This window comes from Crinia signifera, chromosome 7 (genome assembly GCF_055691185.1).
Source record: "Crinia signifera chromosome 7, ASM5569118v1, whole genome shotgun sequence".
NCBI classification, from domain to species: Eukaryota; Metazoa; Chordata; class Amphibia; order Anura; family Myobatrachidae; genus Crinia; species Crinia signifera.
This window is the reverse complement of record NC_139223.1, coordinates 131307750-131322132: the sequence shown is the minus strand read 5'-3', so window position 1 is coordinate 131322132 and position 14383 is coordinate 131307750.

Below are 14383 nucleotides of genomic sequence, written 5' to 3'. Positions count from 1 at the left end.
AGTACAAGGGTAGGCCCTACCTTAGTGTGCACACTACTTTTATGTATATCAAAAGTGATCAACAATCCTCTCTAAGAGGGGCAGGCAGATTCCCATCCCTTAGGACAATCTCCTGTATCAGAGGCAAATAGGCAGTCCTGTTAGTGGGGGTATCCAACACCCCAGTACCTGAACAATCAGCTGCAGTTGCCAGCTCCCGCTGGTCACGACTCCTGGCTGGCCACTGCCTGTCTTGGGTGCTGTGTGGTCCTCTGGGTGACTCCAAGATGGGCTGCAATGTCCCTCTCTGCCTAGTTCCGTGCTGTAGGTCTCTGCAGTCACTCCTACAGGGCTCTATCTCCCTTCACATGCTGCTCACCCCTTCTTCTGGTCAGCAGTGCTGGCTGTCATTCACTGCTGGGTCCTTGCTCCCAGTGACTGGTCTCAGATGTGTGCTTCTCCTTGCACAGCATCTCTGTCTGAATGCTGCCTGGCTCAGGATACAAGCTCTTCTCCCCTCTGCACACTTTCTCTCTCTCTCACACACTGCTGCTGGGATCACCTCTGACCTCCCAGCTTCCTGTCTCATGTGCAGGGGAGCTGGGACACTAGGACACTAGCTGAGTCTGTTAACCCCTCACAGACCTGCAGCTTCCACAAGCAAAGGAGGTTTTCCTCTGAGCAGCATTGGCTGCAATTAAAATCTCTTTGGGGGCACAAGAGTACACCAGGGGTGGACTGCCACACACCTCCCTGCTGGAAATTTGCCTGTCCGCAGGCAACTTAACCAGAGCCAATAAGTCCCGGACAAAGTCCTGTCAATAAACATTCTAACGGCAAATGAAACAATTGCAGACAATGATACATTACGTAACAACTACAAGTATCACTACCTTCCTATCTAATGTAGGCTCCCCGGGCCAACCATCCCTCCGCCACAGGACTCCCATCCCTCTGCGGTCCAGGTGCTTCATCGACATCCATGGATGGCGCCCACTCTCACGGCATACGACCGGCACTTAAGCACGTCTCGCCTCTCGATCTCGCCTCTTGGATCGCAGAATCGCCTGCTGTATCTGGAAGGCAAATTCTTCCCCAGAGATGGTCGTGTACTCGCCGTCCTTTACAGGCTTCCCATTGATGAAAAAGGTCTCGGCCTTCTCATCTCTCTCTGCTATTTCTATCTTGGCCTTGGGTTCAGGCAACGGTATAGCTGGTTCCACTTCTGATGGCTCCACGGTCTCTGTCACGGCCATATGGACCACAATTTTGGAGTTTCTCTCTGGTTCAGCCATTCTGACATTTCTTGGCCCTAGGTTCGCCGCTCGGTAACCGGCATCATCCATTCTAGGGACGTACTCTCTTGTTGGATCTGCAAGTTGAGGCCTAGTCGCTGCTTGCTGCCTCTGGTGAACTGCCTCACTCCACATGACCGGTTTCTTGCTTGCACTTGTGGTCTCAGCTTCTGGTGGGCGGGGCATCTGTCCTGGTCGAGGAGGGTTGGTGTTGACCCTTTCGTTCTCCTGCTTGACCTCTCTCGGTTCAACTCTGCTTCCGCTATATTGGTGGTAGGGTGGAGGCTCTTTACGATGTGGGTAGTGCCACTGTTGTTCTGGGGCATGTCTGTTGCGTAGCACTGGCGTTCCATTCGGCCCCGTCACTTTTGTGGCCTTGGTGCCTTTCTTCCCGCTTGTTAATTCGAATTCGACGGCTTCACCATCGCTCAGGCTCCGAAAGCAATTCTGGGGGTCTTCATTCTGTATTGCGGTGTAATGGACATAGACGCTCCACCCAGTATCCGCACGTCTAATGTATCCATATCCGCGTGGCACATCAAACCACAGGACACGACCTGTGATCCTTCTTGGGCCGGTTCGCGGCCTATTGGTCATCTGAGTTACACCGGATGCTCTTGACGCGTTCTGGAACACTGCCGGTGGACTACTTCTCCCGTGCCTTCTCACAGTGTGTAGTCGTTCTGACCTCCATTGGGGATTCTGTTGCCGTCTATGCCTTCTGCCACCTTCACGTTGCTGTCTTTCCTTTTCATCCTCCGCCCATTCCTGACGCATCTCACGGATCATCCTGGTCATTTCGGTCATCGCTTCGATGATGGCCCCAATCGAGTTCTGATTGGCTTGGGCTGGTGGAATGGCGGTTCTTCGCATCTCCTGCGGTTCTGTGTACTGCGATCGCCACATCTTGCCGTTCACAGGGGTCTTGTGCAATCCTGTTCGTAGACGCCAAGTGTGACAGTGCCCCTGTAACGGTGTGGTGTAAGATGGTACCTGAATCTGGAGCTGATTACGGCGGCAGCTTCTGGATTCCTCACGGCTTCTTCCGGAGAACCTGTGGCAGGGAACGGCACAACCCAAGGGACCCACAAAAGACAACGCTACTTCGGTTAGCAGCGACAAATATTTATTAAAGAAAAACAACTGGACTAGTCGCTGTGATATACTCGTACACATATGCAAACATCAATAAGAAAGATAGAAAAACACAAAGACAATGACATCAAAGAGAGCAATATTAAAGACAATAATATGACATCACTAGAATACTATACTGCACATACAACACTATACTGCACCCTGTATATACTGAACTGTAGTCCCTGGTGCAAGAAAAACAGTCAATGAAGAAACGGTCCCACGAAGGAAGATCCTCACAAGTACAAGGGTAGGCCCTACCTTAGTGTGCACACTACTTTTATGTATATCAAAAGTGATCAACAATCCTCTCTAAGAGAGGCAGGCAGATTCCCATCCCTTAGGGCAATCTCCTGTATCAGAGGCAAATAGGCAGTCCTGTTAGTGGGGGTATCCAACACCCCAGTACCTGAACAATCAGCTGCAGTTGCCAGCTCCTGCTGGTCACGACTCCTGGCTGGCCACTGCCTGTCTTGGGTGCTGTGTGGTCCTCTGGGTGACTCCCAGATGGGCTGCAATGTCCCTCTCTGCCTAGTTCCGTGCTGTAGGTCTCTGCAGTCACTCCTACAGGGCTCTATCTCCCTTCACATGCTGCTCAAACCTTCTTCTGGTCAGCAGTGCTGGCTGTCATTCACTGCTGGGTCCTTGCTCCCAGTGACTGGTCTCAGATGTGTGCTTCTCTCTGCACAGCATCTCTGTCTGCATGCTTCCTGGCTCAGGATACAAGCTCTTCTCCCCTCTGCACACTTTCTCTCTCTCTCACACACTGCTGCTGGGATCACCTCTGACCTCCCAGCTTCCTGTCTCATGTGCAGGGGAGCTGGGACACTAGGACACTAGCTGAGTCTGTTAACCCCTCACAGACCTGCAGCTTCCACAAGCAAAGGAGGTTTTCCTCTGAGCAGCATTGGCTGCAATTAAAATCTCTTTGGGGGCACAAGAGTACACCAGGGGTGGACTGCCACACACCCTCCTGCTGGAAATTTGCCTGTCCGCAGGCAACTTAACCAGAGCCAATAAGTCCCGGACAAAGTCCTGTCAATAAACATTCTAACAGCAAATGAAACAATTGCAGACAATGATACATTACGTAACAACTACAAGTATCACTACCTTCCTATCTAATGTGGGCTCCCTGGGCCAACCATCCCTCCGCCACAGGACTCCCATCCCTCTGCGGTCCAGGTGCTTCATCGACATCCATGGATGGCGCCCACTCTCACGGCATACGACCGGCACTTAAGCACGTCTCGCCTCTCGATCTCGCCTCTTGGATCGCAGAATAGCCTGCTGTATCTGGAAGGCAAATTCTCCCCCAGAGATGGTCGTGTACTCGCCGTCCGTTACAGGCTTCCCATTGATGAAAAAGGTCTCGGCCTTCTCATCTCTCTCTGCTATTTCTATCTTGGCCTTGGGTTCAGGCAACGGTATAGCTGGTTCCACTTCTGATGGCTCCACGGTCTCTGTCACGGCCATATGGACCACAATTTTGGAGTTTCTCTCTGGTTCAGCCATTCTGACATTTCTTGGCCCTAGGTTCGCCGCTCGGTAACCGGCATCATCCATTCTAGGGACGTACTCTCTTGTTGGATCTGCAAGTTGAGGCCTAGTCGCTGCTTGCTGCCTCTGGTGAACTGCCTCACTCCACATGACCGGTTTCTCGCTTGCACTTGTGGTCTCAGGTTCTGGTGGGCAGGGCATCTGTCCTGGTCGAGGAGGGTTGGTGTTGACCCTTTCGTTCTCCTGCTTGACCTCTCTCGGTTCAACTCTGCTTCCGCTATATTGGTGGTAGGGTGGAGGCTCTTTACGATGTGGGTAGTGCCACTGTTGTTCTGGGGCATGTCTGTTGCGTAGCACTGGCGTTCCATTCGGCCCCGTCACTTTTGCGGCCTTGGTGCCTTTCTTCCCGCTTGTTAATTCGAATTCGACGGCTTCACCATCACTCAGGCTCCGAAAGCAATTCTGGAGGTCTTCATTCTGTATTGCGGTGTAATGGACATAGACGCTCCACCCAGTATCCGCACGTCTAATGTATCCATATCCGCGTGGCACATCAAACCACAGGACACGACCTGTGATCCTTCTTGGGCCGGTTCGCGGCCTATTGGTCATCTGAGTTACACCGGATGCTCTTGACGCGTTCTGGAACACTGCCGGTGGACTACTTCTCCCGTGCCTTCTCACAGTGTGTAGTCGTTCTGACCTCCATTGGGGATTCTGTTGCCGTCTATGCCTTCTGCCACCTTCACGTTGCTGTCTTTCCTTTTCATCCTCCGCCCATTCCTGACGCATCTCACGGATCATCCTGGTCATTTCGGTCATCGCTTCGATGATGGCCCCAATCGAGTTCTGATTGGCTTGGGCTGGTGGAATGGCGGTTCTTCGCATCTCCTGCGGTTCTGTGTACTGCGATCACCACATCTTGCCATTCACAGGGGTCTTGTGCAATCCTGTTCGTAGACGCCAAGTGTGACAGTGCCCCTGTAACGGTGTGGTGTAAGATGGTACCTGAATATACTGAACTGTAGTCCCTGGTGCAAGGAAAACAGTCAATGAAGAAACGGTCCCACGAAGGAAGATCCTCACAAGTACAAGGGTAGGCCCTACCTTAGTGTGCACACTACTTTTATGTATATCAAAAGTGATCAACAATCCTCTCTAAGAGGGGCAGGCAGATTCCCATCCCTTAGGGCAATCTCCTGTATCAGAGGCAAATAGGCAGTCCTGTTAGTGGGGGTATCCAACACCCCAGTACCTGAACAATCAGCTGCAGTTGCCAGCTCCTGCTGGTCACGACTCCTGGCTGGCCACTGCCTGTCTTGGGTGCTGTGTGGTCCTCTGGGTGACTCCCAGATGGGCTGCAATGTCCCTCTCTGCCTAGTTCCGTGCTGTAGGTCTCTGCAGTCACTCCTACAGAGCTCTATCTCCCTTCACATGCTGCTCACCCCTTCTTCTGGTCAGCAGTGCTGGCTGTCATTCACTGCTGGGTCCTTGCTCCCAGTGACTGGTCTCAGATGTGTGCTTCTCTTTGCACAGCATCTCTGTCTGCATGCTTCCTGGCTCAGGATACAAGCTCTTCTCCCCTCTGCACACTTTCTCTCTCTCTCACACACTGCTGCTGGGATCACCTCTGACCTCCCAGCTTCCTGTCTCATGTGCAGGGGAGCTGGGACACTAGGACACTAGCTGAGTCTGTTAACCCCTCACAGACCTGCAGCTTCCACAAGCAAAGGAGGTTTTCCTCTGAGCAGCATTGGCTGCAATTAAAATCTCTTTGGGGGCACAAGAGTACACCAGGGGTGGACTGCCACACATATGTCTCTCTAGTGATGTGATGTCACAGTATAGGCACAGTGGGGGCTTTTCCCTAGGAATGTGGATGTCAGACTGATCACAGTGAAGCAATATTGGTAGATAGTAGCGCTCAACCTGGGTGCTGGAAGCTTGGTCGAGTTGTCCAGGCTCAAAGGAGTGCAGATAGATAGATAATGACCAGCGCACTAGCTCTATAAATATGTCCCCAAATCAGTGGGATGGTGTGTTATGTCGGCGGTAAGAAAGATGCAGATATGAGTGGGTGAAGCACAAAGAATTTATTGGTATTGGACACAGTGTATAGGTATAAACTGCTCTGCAACCAAAATATTCTGACAGTGCTGGTGCTGTGGGGGGAGAGAGGGGAGAGTACCGCTGCACTGTGTGTCTATGGTCTGGTATGACAGCCCCTGGTGACATTATTGGAGCACCAACGGTATTTAATAACTTTGTTAGCCCACCCCGGACTGCCAAACCCCCCCCCCCCCCCCATTAGTCACCACTGCACAGAACACCTAGCCCGGTGGACTGGACTCAGTGCAAGCCCACCCCCACTGGATACCTGAAGACCCCATCATCCCACTCCCGTCTCCCAGCATCACACCGGAGGGAGAGTCATACCAGACCACAGACACACAGTGCAGCGGTACTCTCCCCTCTCTTCCCCCACAGCACCAGCACTGTCAGAATATTTTGGTTGCAGAGCAGTTTATACCTATACACTGTGTCCAATACCAATAAATTCTTTGTGCTTCACCCACTCATATCTGCATCTTTCTTACCGCTGACATAACACACCATCCCACTTATTTGGGGACATATTTATAGAGCTAGTGCGCTGGTCATTATCTATCTATTTATGATCACAGTGAGGGTTACAGTATCTCCTGTGTTACTCTGTTATAGGCCAACACAGTGGGCATGCCTTCCTAGTGATGTGATGTTATATTATAGACAGTGGGGGCTATTCGCTAGGAATGTTGATGTCATAGGGGTATATTCAATTGATGTCAAACTGCTGTCTTGCCAAAAAGACAGCAGTTTTCAACATGAATAGATCGGAGGGGGTTACGATCTATTCAATGCTGTTTTTTTCGGCAGGTCGAAATGTTCCGACCTGCCGAAAACCAGGTGGATTGACGGAATAGCCGCTAATCCACCTGCTTTTGAGAGAAACACAGCCAAAACCAAAAGGTTCTGCCCATGTTTCCGGCAATCTCAATCCGACATGAAAAGATGTCTGATTTTAGCAGGGAGGATGGCGCCGGGTGAGTAGCAGCAGCCGTCCTCCTGTCCACCGCCTCCCATACCCTCCCACCGAGAGCAGCTCACCCAGTCCAGTCCCGGCTCCCGAGCAATCGTGCCACCTCCCGCCACGTGCTCACCTGGTCCCTGCACCGGCCAGGTGAGCATCAATCAGTGGCCAAATCCGACAACCAGATTTGGCCGTTGCATTGAATAAAGGATGCCGGATCCATTCCATCAAAAGAATTTCAGAATGGATCTGGCATCAATTGAATATATACCATAGACTGACCACAGTGAGGGTTATCTCCTGTGTTACTCTGTCATAGGCCAACACAGTGGGTATATGTCTCCCTAGTGATGTGATGTCAAATTATCGGCACAGTGGGGACTTTCCCCTACTAATGTTGATGTCATAGACTGATCATAGTGAGGGTTATCTCCTGTGTTACTCTGTCATAGGACAACACAGTGGGCCTATGTCTCCCTAGTGATGTGATGTCACAGTATCAGCACAGTGGGGGCTTTTCCCTAGGAATGTTGATGTCACAAACTGAACACAGTGAGGGTTATCTCCTGTGTTATTCTGTCATAGGCCAACATAGTGGGGATATGTCTCCCTAGTGATGTGATGTCACATTATCGGCATAATGGGGGCTTTTCCCTAGGATGATCTCACAGACTGATCATAGTGATGGTTATTTCCTGTGTTACTCTGTCATAGACCGACACTGGGAATATGCATACTTGCCTACTTTTGAAAATGAGTTTCAGGGATATTGTAGTTGGTAATAGAATTTTGCACAGTGCCCCACTGAGGGGGCGTGTCATACTCCACCGAAAGGGTGTTTCTAGTTCCATATATGGAGAGATTGCTCCCTAGATATGTCTCCCTAGTAATGTGATGTCACAGTATCAGCACAGTGGGGTCTTTTCCCTAGGAATGTTGATGTCATAGACTGATCATAGTGAGGGTTATCTCCCGTGTTACGCTCATAGGCCAACATAGTGGGCATATGTCTCTCTAGTGATGTGATGTCACAGTATAGGCACAGTGGGGGCTTTTCCCTAGGAATGTGGATGTCAGACTGATCACAGTGAAGCAATATTGGTAGATAGTAGCGCTCAACCTGGGTGCTGGAAGCTTGGTCGAGTTGTCCAGGCTCAAAGGAGTGCAGATAGATAGATAATGACCAGCGCACTAGCTCTATAAATATGTCCCCAAATAAGTGGGATGGTGTGTTATGTCGGCGGTAAGAAAGATGCAGATATGAGTGGGTGAAGCACGAAGAATTTATTGGTATTGGACACAGTGTATAAGTATAAACTGCTCTGCAACCAAAATATTCTGACAGTGCTGGTGCTGTGGGGGGAGAGAGGGGAGAGTACCGCTGCACTGTGTGTCTGTGGTCTGGTATGACTCTCCCTCCGGTGTGATGCTGGGAGACGGTTGTGGGGGATGATGGGGTCTTCAGGTATCCAGTGGGGGTGGGCTTGCACTGAGTCCAGTCCACCGGGCTAGGTGTTCTGTGCAGCGGTGAATAATGGGGGGGGGGGGGGGTTTGGCAGTCCGACGTGGGTGGGTGGGAAACAAAGTTACTCGATACCGTTGGTGCTCCAATAGTGTCACCAGGGGCTGGCGTCCCTGCACCACTGGTGGTGCACCGGCATGTACCTGGCTCCTGCTCCTTACTCCGACCGTCCCTCGCTGTCAGGGGAAAAAGCCTGAACCCGGAAGTCGCGTCTGTCAGTGTAGCAGCGGCGTGGATCACAAACGGCGAGCTGCAGGGCTCTGCAGACGCCAGATAAGTTTCCACTGACATCGATTACGGTCGGAGTAAGGAGCAGGAGCCAGGTACGTGCCGGTGCACCACCAGTGGTGCAGGGACGCCAGCCCCATGTGACATTATTGGAGCACCAACGGTATTGAGTAGCCCACCCCGGACTGCCAACCCCCCCCCCCCCCCCATTATTCACCGCTGCACAGAACACCTAGCCCGGTGGACTGGACTCAGTGCAAGCCCACCCCCACTGGATACCTGAAGACCCCATCATCCCACACCCGTCTCCCAGCATCACACCGGAGGGAGAGTCATACCAGACCACAGACACACAGTGCAGCAGTACTCTCCCCTCTCTTCCCCCACAGCACCAGCACTGTCAGAATATTTTGTGGTTGCAGAGCAGTTTATACCTATACACTGTGTCCAATACCAATAAATTCTTTGTGCTTCACCCACTCATATCTGCATCTTTCTTACCGCCGACATAACACACCATCCCACTTATTTGGGGACATATTTATAGAGCTAGTGCGCTGGTCATTATCTATCTATTTATGATCACAGTGAGGGTTACAGTATCTCCTGTGTTACTCTGTTATAGGCCAACACAGTGGGCATGCCTTCCTAGTGATGTGATGTTATATTATAGACAGTGGGGGCTATTCGCTAGGAATGTTGATGTCATAGGGGTATATTCAATTGATGTCAAACTGCTGTCTTGCCAAAAAGACAGCAGTTTTCAACATGAATAGATCGGAGGGGGTTACGATCTATTCAATGCTGTTTTTTTCGGCAGGTCGAAATGTTCCGACCTGTCGAAAACTAGGTGGATTGACGGAATAGCCGCTAATCCACCTGCTTTTGAGAGAAACACAGCCAAAACCAAAAGGTTCTGCCCATGTTTCCGGCAATATCAATCCGACATGAAAAGATGTCTGATTTTAGCAGGGAGGATGGCGCCGGGTGAGTAGCAGCAGCCGTCCTCCTGTCCACCGCCTCCCATACCCTCCCACCGAGAGCAGCTCACCCAGTCCAGTCCTGGCTCCCGAGCAATCGTGCCACCTCCCGCCACGTGCTCACCTGGTCAGGGCCAATGTTCCCTCTAATTTTACGAAGGCTGTGTGCGGCAAAAGATTTTGGCTGTGCAACTTTGGAAGGAAATTTGTATTTTTGTGCGTCACTTCTATATATAACTGGAAAACAACGTGATATTAAACATTCAAAACATTTAAACATTCAAAACACAGCAGACAATGTAGTTATTGGGTGAAACACACATTAATTTAGTCCACAACTGCAAAAAGGGGACCACTGCTGCTTTGTGCGCTCTGTTGTAATGTCTGTGCGCATGCTTGGCGAGTTGTGTGCGCGCGCACACGCGCACAGCTTAGAGGGAACACTGGTCAGGGCCATCTTTTCATATGGGCTTAATGGGCACTTGCCCAGGGGCCCCAGGTGTATAAGGGTACTATTCTGATAGCTGAGGATCCCCTTTTTCCAGGGATACCAGAATTTTGAAAATCGGCCCTGGGGAACTGGAGATATCCAACTTCAAAGCAGCAGTGCACATCCGACCTGTTAATTGCAATTCCCAGTCATATTTCTCAGGTTTCATAACACAGAGTTTTTCTGAGAGTATATTCTAAAAGCTGGGACTCTCCCCTTTCTGTTGACACTAGGGGCTTGTCTCTATCATGCCGAGAACCAGAGATATACTGTAAGCCTTCCAGCAGCCGGTCCCTGCTCCAGCTCCAAACGTCTGGTGTACAGTTTTATAATTTTGTCAGTGGATTGCTCTGGCTCCTGATCTCTAATCCCCAAGTTCCCAGCACCTCCTGAAAAGTTGGGACTCTAGGTTTTTATACTATTGAAGGCTAAGAAATTTATTTCCAGATAATGGAGATATCTGCAGTCAAACAAGCTGCCCTTCCACCGGAAAATGAGGAATATTAAGCCCACTCCATTATCCAACCCTCCCCTGCGTAAAAGACACTCCCTACTTTCCTGGAAGTCATTTACAAGGGACCCTTCATTCAGCTCAGTGCCCCTTTCCACTCGTTAGTGTTCTCCCTCCCACCACCTGTGCAGTAAAGGAGTAATTAGCAGAAGTTACTGCTCCAGGTCCTACATGTTGAATGGAAGATAGAGCACCCCCTGCCACCCATGGGACATCAAAGCTGCTGCTGATAGCACCCCCACCCCTAGGAGGGGAGAATGGGTAAGGGCCCCAGTGCATTGCTTTGCCCAGGGGCCCACACTGCTGTTAAGACGGCCCTGCACCTGGTCCCTGCACCGGCCAGGTGAGCATCAATCAGTGGCCAAATCCGTCAACCAGATTTGGCCGTTGCATTGAATAAAGGATGCCGGATCCATTCCATCAAAATAATTTCAGAATGGATCTGGCATCAATTGAATATATACCATAGACTGACCACAGTGAGGGTTATCTCCTGTGTTACTCTGTCATAGGCCAACGCAGTGGGTATATGTCTCCCTAGTGATGTGATGTCAAATTATCGGCACAGTGGGGACTTTCCCCTAATAATGTTGATGTCATAGACTGATCATAGTGAGGGTTATCTCCTGTGTTACTCTGTCATAGGACAACACAGTGGGCCTATGTCTCCCTAGTGATGTGATGTCACAGTATCAGCACAGTGGGGGATTTTCCCTAGGAATGTTGATGTCACAAACTGAACACAGTGAGGGTTATCTCCTGTGTTATTCTGTCATAGGCCAACATAGTGGGGATATGTCTCCCTAGTGATGTGATGTCACATTATCAGCATAATGGGGGCTGTTCCCTAGGAATGATGATGTCACAGACTGATCATAGTGATGGTTATTTCCTGTGTTACTCTGTCATAGACCGACACTGGGAATATGCATACTTGCCTACTTTTGAAAATGAGTTTCAGGGATATTGTAGTTGGGGTACTTGTGAGTTATCTGGGCGCCCGATTTTGGTACTAGATCGCATACGATATCGCATGCGATATCGTATGCGATTTGCATGCGATTTAGCATGCGATTTGCATAAGATTTGCTATTCATTTCATTACCCCACTATCCCCAAAGTGTGTCTATCAACGTGAACCCGAAGCGTGGCGAGCGCAGCGAGCCCGCGAGGGGCGGCGGTACGCGTCCACCGACCTTTTCATGCCCTACTATCCACTAGGGCGTGGAGTGAGAATAGAATAGTGTGGCGAGCGCAGCGAGCCACCGAGCCCGAAGCGTGGCGAGCGCAGCGAGACCCGCGAGGGGACGCGGACACCTGTGAAGCCCGCAAGGGCACGCGGATACCTGTGAAGGTGTCCGCGTCCGCTCGCCACGCTTCGGGCTCGGTGGCTCGCTGCGCTCGCCACACTATTCTATTCTCACTCCACGCCCTAGTGGATAGTAGGGCATGAAAAGGTCGGAGGACGCGTACCACCGCCCCTCGCGGGCTCGCTGCGCTCGCCACGCTTCGGGTTCACGTTGATTGCCACGCTTCACGCTAAGGGGATAGTGGAGTAATGATGAATAATGAAACGGATTGCAAATCGCATGCGATATCGCAAGTACCCAAAATCGGGCGCCCAGATAACTCACAAGTACCGTAGTTGGTAATAGAATTTTGCACAGTGCCCCACTGAGGGGGCGTGTCATACTCCACCGAAAGGGTGTGTCTAGTTCCATATATGGAGAGATTGCAAAAAGAGATTGTGCACATGGCACCTAGAAGCGTGGGTGTGCACTGCTACATCTGAGAGGAATCTTTCAAAATTACTTATATACAAATGTAGATGAGCCCCAAAGCAGTTAGTAAGAGCTACTATACTTGGTAAAGTGCTGGGAAATGGTGCTGATGATTCAATGTAAATGTATCTAATTCTTATTCCCTTTTTCCCCAAAAACAGTGTGGGCTAGGTGAAATGAGGGAGATTGCTAGACTAATGAGGGAGAGTGGGAGATTGCAGAATGCAGGAAGGTAGGCAACTATGGGAATATGTCTCCCTAATGATGTGATGTCACAGTATAAGCACAATGGGGGCTTTTCCTTAGGAATGTTGAGGTCAGACTGATCATAATGAGGGTTATATACTTTGTTACTCTGATGTCACAGGCCAGCCCAGTGGGGATATTCCTCCCTAGTGATGTGATGCCACTGTATGATCACAGTGGGGGTTATTTTCCTAGGGACACTGATGTCACAGACCAATCACGGTAATTCTTTATCACAGTTTTTATAAAATAATAGATTTAATACTAATGATAAAACCATATTTTAAAATCAACACATTTTATTAAACTAGAGAAAGAGTAAACATTAAGATTTAGGCAAGCTCATCTAAGCTGTGGCTATTTGCCCTTACAACTAGTTTTTTGGATGTACACGCACATCTAACATCAACATTGTGTTCATCTCAGGACCAGGCGCAATGTAAAATGGAGAATGAGAAAATTCCAGTCTGAGCATGGAGAGGTCTCCTGCTCTAAATGTGTAACCCATGCTGCAGTCAGGTAAACGTGCACATAGCATATAAAAAGAACATCTTTTACCAATTATGTCTAGTATATATATTTTATTATGATAAACTTCTCGTTTACCAATTTCAATTACCCGTAGACTAAAACTATTTGAAAAAAATATCTTAATAGGTACTTCTGTAGTTTCACGGCGCCGCCGCGCGCACACTCTGGCTCAGAAATTTGGCAGACTGCTAGAGGCTCTGATTAACCGTGCGCGTGCCGCTCTAGCTCAGACAGAGTGTGCTCGCGCCGCTCTAGCTGTACTGACAGCTACGTAAACAGCGTGGCGGCCGGGCAGCAGTAGCGCGCTGCCCAGGCGCTGACAGGTCACTGTGGTACTTGTAGTTCCACAGTGAAATAGGCAGCGCCTGGGCACCGCTGACAACAACGGGGGCAAGTGGACACACCTTGGGCACAACGCTGATGTGCCGGGGCTTGTAAAGTACACACCCCGGCACACCGCTGTGTCCCCCATGTACACGCTAAATTCAATGGCTTGCAGTCTAGATCTAGGCGCTAATGCGCCTGGATTCACACTCCCTGCAAGCCGCTATGAAGGAGGGGGGCGCCTGGATTTAGGCGCAAAACCCTCTGAATCCAGGCGCCTTGCAAGCCGCTAAGAAGGAGGGGGGCGCCTAGATTTAGGCGCAAAAGCCTCTGAATCCAGGCGGCACCCTGCTGGCCGCTAAGATGCGGGGAAGTCTGGATTTAGACGTCTGAATCCAGGCTCCCTGGGAGCCGCAAAGGTGGTGGGGCATCTAAATTTAGACGCTAAAGCGTCTGGATTTAGTTGGGTGTAGGGGTACATCTAAATTTAGATGCAAAAGCATCTAAATTTAGCTGGGTTTAGGGGTACACTATTAAAACCCGTCCACAGTGGCACTAGTCGACGCAACAGCTGTCGACCATGTAAATCCCACTACCCACGCCCACCCGAAGCGTGGCGAGCGCAGCGAGCCCCACGAGGGGCAGCGGTACGCGTCCTACGACCTTTTCATACCCCCACTATCCACGTCGGCGTGGAGTTGAGAATAGATTAGTGTGGCGAGCCCGAAGCGTGGCGAGCTCTGCGAGGGGACGCTGACACCTGTGAAGCCCGCGAGGGGACGCGGATAG